At 44.6% G+C, this 13,319-nt stretch overlaps 1 protein-coding gene across 1 annotated transcript in view; it reads right to left on the minus strand.

Moving 5' to 3' along the window:
* Nucleotides 1-13,319, minus strand: part of CFAP47 (cilia and flagella associated protein 47) — a 649,074-nt gene that overhangs the window by 141,053 nt on the left and 494,702 nt on the right. The gene's annotated exons all lie outside the window — the stretch shown is intronic.

Genomic DNA, 13,319 nt, shown 5'->3' on the forward strand with positions numbered 1-13,319 from the left:
GCACCCCCTGGGGGCAGGGAGCGGGTTGAGTTGGGGTGGAGATTTCAGGGAAGGGGTGAGAAGAGGCGGGGAGGCAAGGGCAGGGCCTCACGGAAGGGCTGAAGTGGGGGCAGGGCCGGGGCAGCAGGGGGTAAGGGGGCAGTGGTGCGGCCCTCGAGCCAATGTACTGGTCCTCATGTGGCCCTTGTCGTCATTTGAGTTTGAGACCCCGGTCTACACCTTTAACTCTACCTCCCTTTTCTGAACACACCACTTATCCAATAATTTTTTTCTCTTTACTAGCAAATGAGAATGTTTGAGGTAGTAATTGGTTGTAACTGGGCGGCTGCGCAGCCGGCCGGAGAGAAGCGCCGCTTTGAAGGGGAAACCGCCGCTTCTCTCCAGCTGCATAGCTGCCCCTGCCTCCTCCTGAGTCCTCCGCCCATATTCACATTCTGAAAGTGCCTTTAGGGGGGTTGGATGGGGGTGGGGTCCTGGGGTGCCTGTCAGGGGGCGGGGGGTGTGAATAGGGGTCAGGGCAGTCAGGGAGCAGGGGGACTTGGATAGGGGGTGGGATCCCGGGGGGGTGGTGGTCAGGGGACAAGGAGTAGGTGGGGTCGGAGGTTCTGAGGGGGCCAGTCAGGGGGCGGGAAGTGGGATGGGGATGATAGGGTTTGGGGAGGCACAACCTTCCCTACCTGGCCCTCCATAGAGTTTTGGAAACCGAATGTGGCCCTCAGGCCAAAAAGTTTGCCCACTCCTGATCTAGTCTGACCCCCTGTATAACACAGGCCATCAAACATCCCAAAATAATTCCTAGAGCAGATCTTTTAGAAAAACATCCAATCTTGATTTTAAAATGATCAGTGATGGGGAATCCACCACGACCTTTGGTGAATTGTTTTAACAGTTAATTACCCTCATTCTTAAAAATGCACACCTTATTTCCAGCCTAAATTTGTCTAACTTCAACTTCCAGCCACTGGATCGTGTTATACTTTTCTCTGCCAGAATAAAGGGCCCATTATTAAACATTCCTTCCCCATGTCTATACTTAGAGGCTGTAATCAAGTTACCCCAAAACTATATGGAGGGCTGGGGAGGGAGGACTGTGCCTCCTCAAACCCTAACCCTATCGGCCCCGTCCCACTTCCCGCCCCGACTGCCCCCCTCAGAACACCCGACCCATCCAACCCCCCATGCCCAACTCCTTGTCCCCTGACCACCCCTTCCTGGGACTTCCTGCCTCCTGGGACTCCATCCCCATCCAACTCCCCCTGCTCCCTGACTGCCCTGACCCCTATCCACACCCCCGCCCCCTCACAGGCACCCCGGGAACCCACCCCTATCCAATCCCCCCCCCCAAAGCTCCTTTCCAAATACGGCCCTGCGAATATGGTCGGAGGACTCAGGAGGAAGCGGGGCAGCTGTGCAGCCGGAGAGAAGCGGCGGTTTCCCCTTCAAAGCACCGCTTGTCTCTGGCCAGCTGTGCGTCCGCCCAGCGCTCCTCCTGAGTCCTCCGCCCATGTTCGCCACGCTCCCGCCATGCGCACCTCCCGCCTGCTCCCCTGAGGCTACAGGTGAGCCTCCCCATCTGCTCTCCCCTGCCCGCGCAGTGCAGCCCCCTCCCGCGCTGGCAGCACAGCGAGCTGGGGCTGTGGGGGAGAGGGGACAGCAGGGGAGGGGCCGGGGGCTAGCCTCCCCGGCCAGGAGCTCAAGGGCCGGGCAGGAGGGTCCCTCAGGCCGGATGTGGCCTGTAGTTTGCCCAACTCTGTTCTAGCGCAAGGATTTAAAAGAAGCATGATGCACCACTGCCTTGATTCTTTCCCCCATGATCCAAGCCCTTTGGTAGATAGGACTCCATGGTAGACGGGAAAGATGGATAGGGAGTAGGAATATGCAGAATACATCTCAAAGAACCTCAGTTACAAGCAAGAAACTCATTTCTTCCTTCAGGTGTCCTCTACATATACCCACACATGGGGTAGATTAATAGGCAGTCTCTGACCCAGGATGGTGGGACCTGGTGTTCTAGTTAAACAAGGAATGCAGGACTCTTCTGCCAATCTATGCCTCTGGTCTAGATGCCAAGTCTAAAGAATAATGTTTAGTAAAAGTGTGAACAGAATACCAGGTTGCTGCTCTACATATCTCTATCAGAGGAATATGACTACAGAAAGCCATGCAAGCTGACTTGGATCTAGCTGCATAAGTTTTGATGCCTCAAGGAATGGATTTATGAGCTTCAAAAATATATAGCCTTGAAGACTGTCTAAATTGGTTAGTTATGTCTAAATAAAAAGATAAATGTTCTCCTCAGATCTAATGGGTATAATTTAGCTTCCCCATCATGAGTACAGGGTTTGGAGAAAAAAACATGGTAAAATTACAGATTGATTTATGGGAAAATCAGAGACTATTTTTGGTAACAACTTGGGATGAGTGCAAAAAACCTCTTTATCCTTATGAAACACAGTCAGTGATGAATCAGTCATTAATGCAGGCAATTCACTTTTGTGTCTGATGGAAGTGATTGCCACCAAAATCAATGTTTTTACAGATAGATGAAATAAAGAACCGCTCCCCATTGCTGTTAAAAGGGAAGTCTCATTATTTGTGCTAGTACTACATTCAGATCACAGGAGGGCATAGGAGTTCTTATTGGAGGATACAAATTAAGGCCTTTTAAAAACCTCTTAATTGTACCATCAGTAAAAATTGATTTTCCTTCTGCAGGTACATGATATGCTGATATAGCTGAGAGATGAACCTTAACTGAAGATAATGAAAGGAGGTGTCTTCTTAAGGTACAATAAATACTCTAATATATAATTAATTGGTGTCATATAAGGATCCACATTATATTTGGAAATCCACAATAATTTTTTTTTCCATTTAAGACTATAGCACACTTTCATGTGTATTATTTTCTAGAATTGGACAGTACATTTTGTACTTCTAATGAAAGACTTTATTCTAGCCCATCTAAAGGTTTAATCCCCGTGCAATCAAGTGAAGGACTGAAGGTTCAGATGGTAGACTTTCCCTGTTTGTTGTGTCAACAAGTCCAGTGTCAGCAGTAAAGGTTCCACTAATGCTTGACAGATGTATCAAATCCAGATACCACTGGTGTCTGGGCCAGCTGGTGCTATTAAAATCATCCTGACTTTGTCCTGTCTTATCTTATCATTCTCTGAATAAGTGGAAATGCGGAGGAAGCATATATTAAACACTGACCCAAGTGTATTAGAAAAGCATCAGATATTGATTCTTTGTCTCTACCTGCCCTGGAACAATCTCTCACATTTCCTGTTTTTGCTGGATGCAAGCACGTCTATTATTGGGTTCCACTATAAACTGAAGAAGTGATTCACTACTTCATCCTTCAAGGACTATTAGTGCATCTGACCTGATGACCTACTTATATGACCTGCAAGGGTGTTCTATTCCCCTGCTATGCGAATGGTTACTGATTAAATATTGTGTACTACCCAGTACTCCTAAAAACTCTTGACCTCCCTACATAATTTCACAGAGTGAGTCCTCCTTTGCTTGTTTAGATAATATAACCTGGCCTTATTGTCTGTTACTACCTGAACTAGTTTGTTTTTGAATTGAGGTAGAAAAGACCTTAGAGCTAGTCTGATTTCTCTCAGTACTAAAATATTGATGTGTATATTCCTTTCCTTTGATAAGCAATGATCTCTGACCAACAATTCATTGTTCATATGGGCTCCCCATCCTAGGGTTCATGTATCCATGGTCAGCATTACTGATGTTCTAGGAGGACTGGAAAAAAAAAGTGTACCCGCTAACCGGTCCCCAAATAAACAATGTCTAAGTGAACTAGCTTAAACTCCGTGTCCTCATGTCCAATCTAATGTCTTGGAGGAACTGTAGAGAACGAAGAAGATAAAACTTTCCATTTATTATTATGAGTTTTAAATTTCTTCTCTATTATAGCTGGCGTTGTGAGTTATAATTATGCTGAGGCTGAAAATGATATGCCCGTCTGGTAATCATAATGAAGTAAAAGAGATGAAGGAGGGTAATGCCTCTGATACTTGTGTAATGGAATTGAATATGGCCTCTTCCTTGTATTAAAGAAACCTAAAATCTAGCACTAGATCTTACGTTTTTCATCTTCTCTAGTACTTCATAAGTCTGAATACTAAAACAGAGACTTTCTCCTTCATATGGAAGGTCCTCAAGCCTCATGTTTGTCTCATGACAGAGTCACATTGATCTTAACCATGCATGTCTCCTTACTGAGACAACCAAAGTGATTTGCTGAAGTATCCGAGAAGTTAAAAGTCATTAGCAACTGTTTCTCGGCAACATTCAATCCTTCAGTCAAAATAGCACTTGATAATTTTGTGTTCCTCTGAAAGTGCATTAAGGAGAAAGGACATTTTGCTCTAAAGATGGTATTGGTACCTAGCCATGATAGCTTCATAGTTGGATTTGCACATGTTTAAAAATGTAGCTTAAGAAAATAATTTTTCTTCCTAACACTTCTAGCCTCTTTCCTTCCTGAGATGATGGAGTAGAGTGAGTTTGGGCACTTTTTGAGCTGTGAAGTGCTGCTTTGACCACCAATGACTTAGGAGGCAGATGGGTATGAAACACAGCAAGTCCTCATATATTTTATATAATTTGTCTTCCTTCTTACATAGAGGCTGACTGGTTGAGGGAGTTTTTCAGGCTGACTTTGCTGGCTGAAACCATCCCTCTAACCAGGGAAGAATGACTTGTTGACTAGCTGCTGCCATGAAAATATCAAAGCTAGGCTGTGATGATTTCTCCACAAAAACAGAAGGAATATTTAACACCTTCCACATTTGAGATAGTAACTAATGAAAGGCTAATGCCTCTTCGGATGATGATGATGATACAGAGACATTCCCCTCATTTTCATCTGGAGAAGGCACATGTCTTAATTCTCAATTGGACTCTGCCACCTTTAGTTCCTCCTTGTTGGATAATATTTCATTTATTTCCATAGGTGACTTGTTCTGAGTAAGTGTCATTGGCTGGTCCTTATCCATTGGATCTGACAATTGAATGTCCTCCTGATACTGTCTTGCTGAAGGTCTGTCCCCACAGATTGAGCCTTCTTGGTAAGGTGCCAGAAATGGCCACTTGGACCTCCTTACCCCAGGAGCGACATGCTACTCAGGCAAAAACCCTACTGATGGATCTGGCTGGAAATATCTCTGTGCCTGCGGATCCAGCAGGGCTTCTTTGAACTGATTATAATACATTTTCCCTGGTTCTCATCTGTAATCCACATCCCTCTTCTAGTCCCAATCCATTTGCAGCTCAGATGGGACTAGAGACAATAACCTTCTTGCAAAGGAGAAAGGAGAGAAGCTTTTCTCTGGGGACCCCAAAGGGGTCTTTGGAAGAGGCAGCAGCAGAGAGCCCCTGACCCTTTCCTGTTCTTTGCTGACTCTTGGAGAAGCAGTCAGCCTGACTGGTTGTAATAACACACCTGACATGTTCCGAGATGTAGTACCTGGCTCAGCTGTCTACAGAGCCATGGACGGATTCACGGACGGATCCACCTGATGAACTATTGCTTTAACAGTAACACTATTTGAAGCCATATTAGTGGTTGAACCCTCATCTTTTCTCTTAATTGGGTGCTTAGATCTCACCCTCTGGACAGGCACCTCCAGATCCGATATTGTTGAATCCACAGAGGAATGACTCCTACCTATGCTGAGAATCAGAGACTGACTCTATAATGAGATTCTGTCCCTGTAGGTCCTTCTCTCTCGGACTGGCTCTAGGTAATGAGGCCAACACTGAGGATGGCTGCAAATTTTTCCTTGGTACTGCAACTAAGTTTTTCTGAAATGAGACAGCTCTGGAAACAGAGTCTGTCACTTACAGATCATGATCTTTTCTTCTTTTTCAGATCCTGCGCTCTCTTGTATCCTGCACCTGACATAGGAGCTGAATCTCACTTCTTGCCTGATAAAGAGTCTGGAGATAGGGGCATTGACAAAGTTGGTCTCTGAGAATGGACCGCTGCTGTCAGGGCATCCTGAAATAAAATTGCCTGGAGCCTGTTTTGTCTCACTGTTTTTCCCCTTGTGGCAAACACTGAGCAGATCGGTTAGTTAGAGGGAGAATGCCCTTCCCTCAAACATGCCAAGCATCTAGCATGTGCATCTGATGCTGGGAATATCACTGGACATGAGAATTCAGGCTCTTAGTCTTCTGATCCATCATGTTATCCCTTTAACTGTCTCTAAATAAAGCTATGTAACCCTATGTATTTATGTAACTGATACAAGCTATCTACTGCTGATCCAAAAGGCTCATACAGCAACAGTGTAACTGTCCAGCAGGTCCTGACTGAAGTAACTAAGGCAGTGGAGGACCAAGCTACTTTTAAACCCTAGCCCTATGTCTGGAGTTTGGCAGGGTGGAGTGGGTAAGGGAGGCACATGGATGCTCCAACAGCCACTAATATATTTTACTATTCAGGCTGTAATCATAGAATCATAGAATATTAGGGTTGGAAGGGACCTCAGGAGGTCATCTAGTCCAACCCCCTGCTCAAAGCAGGACCAATCCCCAATTTTTGCCCCAGATCCCAAAATGGCCCCCTCAAGGTTTGAACTCACAACCCTGGGTTTAGCAGGCCAATGCTCAAACCACTGAGCTATCCCTCGCCCCCTTCCTAATGGTCAGAGCATCCCATGCATGGGAATATACAGAGAACACTCAAAGGAAGAATACTGGGAGTATTTTAAAAGAGGCCTGTCTCTACCTCTATGATGTTTATCTTCTCTGTCCATAATACAACTATGCAGATCTGTTTCTCTAAACTATCAGCACTAGCAAATAAGGCCGATTAGTCCAAAATATACTAAAACATTCAGTATGAGTGCTAAATTCTGTCGACAGAGGAAATTGTCCTCTAACACACCAGTTGTCTATGTGGGGAACTACACGAGTTCCTACAGCTGTGCTGCAGGGGACATTAAGGCTGTAAAAAGCTGTGAGGAACAGATGTTTCTTCCAATTTTGTTCATATGAGATGATCCAATGACTGGAGAGATCCAAATTAAGGTGGTCCAAAGGTTGAGACAGCCCAATATTCTCAGCCAGACCAGATGTGAACTGATGTAACAAAGCTATAGAGAATATCTAAACTTCCTGACTGTAAATATTTATAATTTTAAAATTACTAGTAGTTTTGTTCAAACTTTGCTCATCCTTAACTGGACAACACCATCTCTGAGTTGTTGTTTAAATAAAAAATAATATTTTATATTTAACAGTGCCTTTCATCTGAGACTATCTCAAAATACTTTACAAAATCATGTAGCCTCAGAACTGCCATGTTGGCTGGTAAGCACTATTATCCCTTTTTTAAAGGTAGAGAAACACAGGAACATTTACGTTAATTAATTAGCTGAAGATTTCACAGAAAGTCTAAGGCTGGGCCAGAAATAGGCAGTACTGACCACTGTCATGCCATGATGCATAATTCTAAACTGTTGCCTGAAGTATCAGGTTATAGTTCACAAAACCAGGCAAAGGGGTCATAACAGTGGTCTACTGCCAGTACAATGTGCTCCCTTGTACAATGTGTAGAACTTGAAATTCTAAGGGAGCAATGTCCCCATACTCTAAGGAGAAGAGGAAATCTAACACTGCTTTCCAACAACCACCCTTTGCCATTAAAAAATTATATTATTTATAAACTCTAGGGGGGGGTCTCAGCTATCTGTGCTAAAGAGAGGGCTGCTGTGAGGAAGGTTGAGTACAAAAGGGGAAAATGGGACAAAGTGGAATATTCATGGCTCTGAAGATTCCCCAGGTGAAAAAATAGCAGCAAGATGATTATAGCAAATGCTCTAAAACTGTACTTGAAAGAAAGAAAGAAAAAAGAAAAGGTAGATATTGTAACTCAAAATCCACTTCAAAGTTCAGCGCTTATACTATATTTGGGACTGAATGCTCTTAAAGTTATATAACTTAATTTTGAATGGATCTTTCCTAAACAATGTACTAGGGCTACTGGTGACCCTTAAGCAGAGGTGAAAGTAAGCCAGTAAGCCCTGGTATGGCGTACCGGCAAGAGCCTGTGAGCCGTGCCAGGGCAGATCAGCTTCCCCAGGTGGCAAAACTGCTGCCAGAGCCCTGGGGAAGCAGTGGGGGGGGGGCTCAGATGGCGTTTTAAAGGGCCCAGGGCTCCTGTCACAACTACCAACCTGGGCCCTTTAAATAGCTGCCGGAGCGGCAGCAGGGCTCCGGGGACGATTTAGGGTCCAGGGCTCCGGTAGCCGCTACCGCCTCAGGTCCTTTAAATCATACCCGGAGCCTGCCGGAGCCCTGGGGTAGCAGTGGTGGGGCTCTGACGGCTACTGAAAGGGTCTGGGGCTCCGGCCACCATTACCGCCCCTGGCCCTTTATATCGCTGCTGGAGCCCCACCGTCGCCTCCCCAGGGCTCTGGCAACAGGGCTCTGGGGATGATTTAAAGGACCCGGGTCGGTAGCGGCAAACGGAGCCCCGGACTCTTTAAATCACCGCCTGAGCCCTGCTGCTGGAGCCCCGGGGTTCGGGTGGCGATTTAAAGGACCCGGGGCTCCAGCAGCAGGGCTCAGGCGGTGATTTAAAGAGTTCCTACCCTCCAGAGCCCTTTAAATCGCCATGCAAGCCTGCTGCTGGAGCCCTGCGGTAGTGGGGCTCCGGTGGTGATTTAAAGGGCCAGGGCTGGCTCCCGGCTGCTGCTACTGCAGCGGAGCGCTGGGCCCTTTAAAGCTCCGCCAGAGCCCGGGGCAGCAGTGGGAGCCGGGAGCCCCCGGGGCTCCGATGGTTATTTAAAGGGCCCAGGGCTCTGCTGCGGTAGCGGCAGTTGGAGCTCTGGGCCCTTTAAATCACCCCCGAGCCCCAGGACTCCCAGCTGACTCTGCAGCTGGTAGCTCCAGGGTGATTTAAAGAGTCCGGGGCTCCCAGCTGCTGCTACCACAGTCCCAGCCCGGGGACCTTTAAATCTTGATTTAAAGGGCCCGGGGATGTAAAGGTCCCGGCTCTTCCAGTAGAGGCCACACCTCTTCCAGTTGAGGCCCCTCGCCCTCCCAAGGACTATGGAGTACTGGTAAATCCTTTAAATTACTTTCACCCCTGCCCTTAAGCCTCAGGTAACGAATTAGGCTGCAAGCACAAAGGATATTTTTAAACTGCCTGGACTGATCACATGCAATCTGGAATCAGAAGTCAAGATAATTAATTCTAATCCATTTCTGTGCTAATGATCTGAACATAATACATATGAAACTTCCAGAGTTCTTCCAAAATCTAATATAATGAATCAAGATTATGCTACTTGACTACAAGTTCAAATACTGATTTGTGAAATGATTAACCAGAAGCTGGTTGTGTTCTGCTATTATTTTATGATGAAGTGTTAATACACTCCAGATAATAAAGTGACTAAACTACAATACCCACCTGGTGAAGTTAAGAAACAGATTGACAGAGCCAGAAGGGTACCCAGAAGTCACCTACTACAAGACAGGCCCAACAAAGAAAGTAACAGAATGCCACTAACCGTCACCTACAGCCCCCAACTAAAAACTCTCCAGTGCATCAGGGATCTACAACCTATCCTGAAGGATGATCCCTTACTGTCACAGACCTTGGGAGACAGGCCAGTCCTCGCTTACAGGCAGCCTCCCAACCTGGGGCAAATACTCACCAGCAACTACACACATCACAATAAAAACACTAACCCAGGAATCAAACCCTGCAACAAACCCTGGTGCCAACTCTGTCTGTGTATCTGTTCAAGGGACACCATCATAGGACCTAACCACATCAGCCACACTATCAGGGGCTTGTTCGCCTGCACATCTATCAATGTGATATATGCCATCATGTGCCAGCAATGCCCCTGTGCCATGTACATTGGCCAAACCGAACAGTCTCTACACAAAAGAATAAATGGACATAAATCTGACATCAGGAATTACAGCATTCAAAACCCAGTAGGAGAATACTTCAACCTCCCTGGCCACTCAATATCAGACTTAAAAGTGGCAATTCTTCAATAAAAAAATTCTTCAAAAAACAGGCTCCAACATGAAACTGCAGAACCGGAATTAATTTGCAGACTGGACACCATCAAATTAGGCCTGAAGAAAAACTGGAAGTGGATGAGTCACTCCAAAACCTAATTTTACCATACTAATTTCCCCCTACTATTTCTCACACCTTCTTGTCAACTGTCTGAAATGAGCCACCCTCATTACCACTACAGAAGTGATTTTTCCTCCCTTGATATTCTACTGTTAATTGAATGGTCTTGTTAGCACTGACCCCCAATTTGGGAAGGCAACACACATCTTTTCACATACTATGTATAAATTTTATGTATAAACTACTGTATTTTCCACTCCATGCATCTGATGAAGTGGGTTTAGCCCACAAAAGTTTATGCCCAAATAAATTTGTTAGTCTCTAAGGTGCCACAAGGATTCCTCATTGTTTTTGCTGATACAGAGTGGTAGCCGTGTTAGTCTGTAACTCTTCATCTTATTTGCTCAGCTTGAAGTAATATGATACCTAAAATATGGAGCAAGTCAAGAAGTAATGCTGATTTTTTTTAAACTTGAATTTACAGTGTTTTGATCCTAAGTGGGTTTTTTACTGTAATACATTAATAAAACAAAACCCACATTAAAATAATGTTAAAGGTTTTTTTTGGCAGTAGGCAGCAACATCAAGAAAAGTCACAGTTATGTTTGAATTTTTACTCTCAGCCTAATTTCTCAAGTCTGGTTTTCCTGTAAATCAGGGTAGCTTAGTGCTACTCTGATGATGCACGCAGCCCCAAAAGCCACTTTAAATGGTCACCTGTTGATTCCCTGATGAATGGGAAATTCTAGGGTGGCACAGAAATGCCACAGCAGCTCTCACACCCTCCTCTGAGTGGGAGGATGGGTGGTGTGGCCCAGGCTCTACTGCCAAATTGATCCTCAACTACTGGAAGATAGTATAAAATTAAGATAGCTATCAGGCTGCTCCAATTTACTTTGGAGATCAGAATGGCATCAGAATCAGAGAAGTGCAACACTGTCTTTAAACGATTTTGAAGGCCCATTCCTGAGCTGCACAGAGAGTTTCTTGGCCACAGCACTATTTCAGGGTCTTTAAATCATTTAACACTGTTTGTAGCAATGTTGAATGATAAGGGGAATCATGTTTATATTAGAATTTTAGTCTTAACTGTGAATTTCATTGTTTTATGTATTCTTTATGTAATGCTTCTACCATAAGCACTCCACCCATTGTCCCTGGGCATGTACATTATCTTCTGGGAAGCAGTGCTCAGACTATAGGCAAGAGATAATAGACTACTGAAATCCTGTAGGATTGTCCCAGAGGAAAAGTTTCCTACTAGATTTAAGAACACAGTGTGCCTTCACTTGGCGGAAGAGAATTCACACTTTGAATGCAAGGTTTTAGCTCTTTCATGACACTTAACAGGGAAACCAGGAATTATCCAATTACAGTAATGGAAACTATGCTTGCAGTCTAAAGTATGAGAAAATACACAAAATTGGATGGTGAAAACAAAGCAGATGCATAGTAACTCTGAATGGTTTAAATGAGGGATAAGAAAACTAAAAACAAAAAGCTGGATAAACAAATTTAATGCAAGGTATGCTATAAAACTCACAATCTCACCTTCCTCAGAATACCCACTCATTCTTAGCCCCTTTACACAAACACTAACTCCCAATACACAATAAACACTATGGGCTAGCTACAATGTTTATTTGGAGTCATAAATTTCTAAAAATAATGCCTTAATTTTCATGAAGGATGACTACCTGTAGCGCCAAATCATTTCAGTGGGAGCAGAAGGTGCTCAGCAGATCCATAAATCAATCAATCAGTTCTTAAAAGTACACAAAAGTTGGCCAGCTTATAGATTGTGGGGCCACAGGTAAATGACTCCAGTGATGGGGAAGGAAAGAGAATGTATATAATAGTAACAGGCTAAAGACTTTATGGGGAAGAAAACGTTCTCCAGGTGAACATCAATTTGTGGAATTAACTGATCCACGGTTTCTCTCTTGCTGACTGGGGTAAGAGGAATTCTGTTCCTTCTGAGGACTGACTGATTTCCCAGTTTCCCCAAAATCCCTTGACTGAATGACTGTTCTAAAATTTCAGTGCAACCCCAGTCATCATTTCAACCAACCTCTTTACCCCAGGGAAAATGTAGCAGGCATCCAAACCAGATTTCAGGCAGATGGTGGTTTTGGAGGCACTGTATTTACCTGATCTCTTTATGTTCACACTGGAAATCTGTCTGTTCTGATGAATCTGTGCATGTATACTGTGTACATATGTGCTACTGTTCAGAGAGGAACACTCTGAATACTATCATGTATGGATTTACCAGACTTTTAAATTTTCCAATGAATCCTGAGCTCATCACTAACTGCCTGATGGAGCAAGACTTTAAAGCTCTCAGAACTCATTAGGTTTTCAATTAGGTCTCCAGTTCTCCACTGTATTTTTTTTCTATTTGTATTGCTACCTTTTATTTTTGAGACTAGACACTTTCAGTTTAGCTATAGAAAATTCCCTCTCCCCTTCCCCATATCCAAACTCTTACCAGCTCTTGTCACTACTTTCTCTAAAGTATCTCTAACAGTGCATCCTTTTTTCTCCATCCCTGCTGTTAGCATCTTGGTTGATGCTTTGGTAATCTTTTATCTCCACTACAGTAACTCTCTGCTCTCTGGCTTCCCTGCGCCTCACCTCTCTCTCTACTCTATTCAATACAATACACTGCTACCAAGATAGTCTCACATCTCTGCTCTTCTCAGATCCCCTCCACTAACTTCTTTCTTTCCACATTGAGTTCACTCCCAGGTCTCAACTCCCTGCACAAATCTGCCCTAACCTACATCTCTTCTCATCATTTTCTTTCCCCATTCTCACTCCTATGATCTTCTCAAGCTTCTGTCTTGATTGCATAGGTGCTGCAACTAGGGGTGCTGGAGGTGCAGCAGCACCCCCTGACTTGAAGTGGTTTCCATCATATACAGGGTTTAAAGTTTGGTTCAATGGCTCTCAGTACCCCCACTATACAAACTGTTCCAGCACCACTGCTTGACTGTTCCATTTGCCTCCCACACCACCTGACTTCATGCCCTCCCAAATCAATGTTTGCCAAGCACACTCTCTCTGCTCCTTCACAAAACTACTCCACAAAGTGCTCCAGAAATGTCCACACTGTGCTCATTTTCTGATCATATTGCATTGTTTTACGTCTCCTCTTGCCTTTAGGCTGTAAACC

This window comes from Lepidochelys olivacea (genome assembly GCF_965140295.1).
Source record: "Lepidochelys olivacea isolate rLepOli2 genome assembly, chromosome: 1".
Lineage (NCBI taxonomy): Eukaryota > Metazoa > Chordata > Testudines > Cheloniidae > Lepidochelys > Lepidochelys olivacea.